Source organism: Gavialis gangeticus, unplaced genomic scaffold (assembly GCF_001723915.1).
Source record: "Gavialis gangeticus isolate Ggan-Ray unplaced genomic scaffold, GavGan_comp1, whole genome shotgun sequence".
NCBI classification, from domain to species: Eukaryota; Metazoa; Chordata; order Crocodylia; family Gavialidae; genus Gavialis; species Gavialis gangeticus.
In genome coordinates, this window is record NW_017729031.1 from 49513085 (window position 1) to 49515273 (window position 2189).

A 2189-nucleotide genomic window follows, 5' to 3' on the forward strand; every position below is an offset into this window, starting at 1 on the left:
GCCTTCAGTCTCTCAGGCCTGATCCTGAGAGGGAACAAACTACAATACAAACCACTTTACTGAGCTAGCTTCCTATCTGAATGTTTAGCCCATATTTGTCATGTGTTTTCTAGTTATGGTCAGTGTTGGCTGCATTTAATCAGTCATATTTGGTTTCCATTACTGAGAACATGATGCTTTAGACAGCAGTTTAATGATAGACAATGTATTTAATGAGGTTTCCTGGTACGTGACTGTAAGATGGGAGGCTTTTTGCCCCATGCTGACCGAGGGGAAAAAACTCATCTTGTATTCAAGTAAACATGGTAGTATGAAGTTTCCTAGCTGTCAAAAATAGAAATAGGTCATTCTTCTACTTGTATGTAGGTGAGTCTTCCTTAGCAATATTTCTGATAATTTTCATGAAAATTAAATCAAATAGGATAACAATATAGTAAACAAATAATCCAAATTTATGTATTTTATGATTTGTTTCTACAGATTATAACTTTTCATCATCTTGCATTTAACTAACAAACAAATTCCAAAGTAGCTGGGAGTCACCCTAGTGGGTATCTTAAGAAAGTAAGTGCACAGCAATTCTCAGTTTGAGAGTTTAAGACAGTTTTGCATTATGTTTAGAAGACTGATACTCTGGCTCTAACAGACAAGCATTGAACAAGCTGCATAGGCAAGGAACAGTTGTATTAGCTTTACAGTAAGATATAACCAATGCAAAGGTGGACTAAAATCCATTTCTGCCTGGTCACACATGTGACTGCTAACTTCACTAGAGCCAAGTGTAAAATTTAACTTCCTCACCTGCTGTGTATTACTTCAGGCCTTTGATGGTTTGGTAATACAGAACCCAATTAGTTTGGTGATACAGGCATCTTTCCAACTGAGAAGCAGATTGAGGTTGCCAACATTTGCCAGTAAGCCACACGTAGGATTTGAACCTAGAATTCTAGAAGTGAAAGTTTCTTAACTGAAGTTAATAACCTTGAAAATGATTTTCAATGGATAGAATGGCTTTGAAAAAGTAGTGGCTTTCACAGAGTACTGAAATCCAGGGCTAAAGAGCACTTTGGGTTTGCTATAGATTTCAGTTTCCATTTTGGTACCGGATTCTTTACATTTTAAATTCTCATGATTAGAGTCCTGCACAATATTTTGGGTCCCTCATTCTTTGTTTTAGACTGTCTCATGCTTGCTCTAGCAATCACAGGAGATAACATGTTTTGCAGACAAATGAAGTGTCATACTTGTATCAGCCTGCACCACTGAAAACCTCAGGTTTACAGCCAGCTTCTCTATCAGTATCTATGGCTGTCCTCCAGGAATTTCTTCCCCAGAATGCTAACCTAAGAAATTGACATATTAGTATTGCTTTGGCTTTGTCCCAGAGAGAGTAAGCTCATTTGTCTAAATCAAAAACAGGTAGTCGACAAGCTCTTTAGAAATAAACAGGATTGCACTGTTGAGTTGTCATGGTCTTTTAGCAGATGATTCGATCCAGTGTTTTTTTAATCCACGGCTATGCTGTAGTACTGTCATGCTTTGCTATTTAATCTTAATATGATCAGCCAGATTCAGCCTATGCTCTTGGTCAACCCTGGTGGGGGGTTCCTTATCCAGCCAAGTTTCTGAGGAAAATGGTTGGAACAACTCCCCTGTCACCTGGGCAATCCAGAAAGGGTTAGTTGGAAAGGAAGGGATGTTGTTTAAAAAAGTAATGGAAAGTCTATGGTTCTTTGTATTGTAATAAGTAATTGGGTGACTGATCATGATAATATACATCAGTAAACCTTTGCAATAATTCATTATGTGTAATCAGTTTATATTTGGAGAAATTTATTCCCACAATCCCTTAATGCTCCTTACAAATGCATACAGAAAAAGTGTGCAGGTGCATGTATGCATGTAAATACAGTCAAACATGCAAGTTTAAAAAAAAAAGAAAGGAAGGAAATATAAAAACCAACTATCCTATCACTGTTCTCCTGCTTGTAGGAACACTGACCCCAATTCACCTCTTAGGCACAATGAGAGATACCATTTTCCCCATCACTCCCCACATCCTAAAGAATCCTGGGTGATAGCTTGGTCCCACTGAAGTCAATGGTGAAATTCTCATTCAGCAAAGCCAGATTTTTACCTCATCTTTTTGTGATTAATTCCAGCTAAACATTGTCATTTAAAATTAGGTT

At 37.5% G+C, this 2189-nt stretch overlaps 1 long non-coding RNA gene across 2 annotated transcripts in view; it reads right to left on the reverse strand.

Moving 5' to 3' along the window:
- The window catches only part of LOC109301524, a 55937-nt gene that overhangs the window by 39994 nt on the left and 13754 nt on the right, over nucleotides 1–2189 (reverse strand). The gene's annotated exons all lie outside the window — the stretch shown is intronic.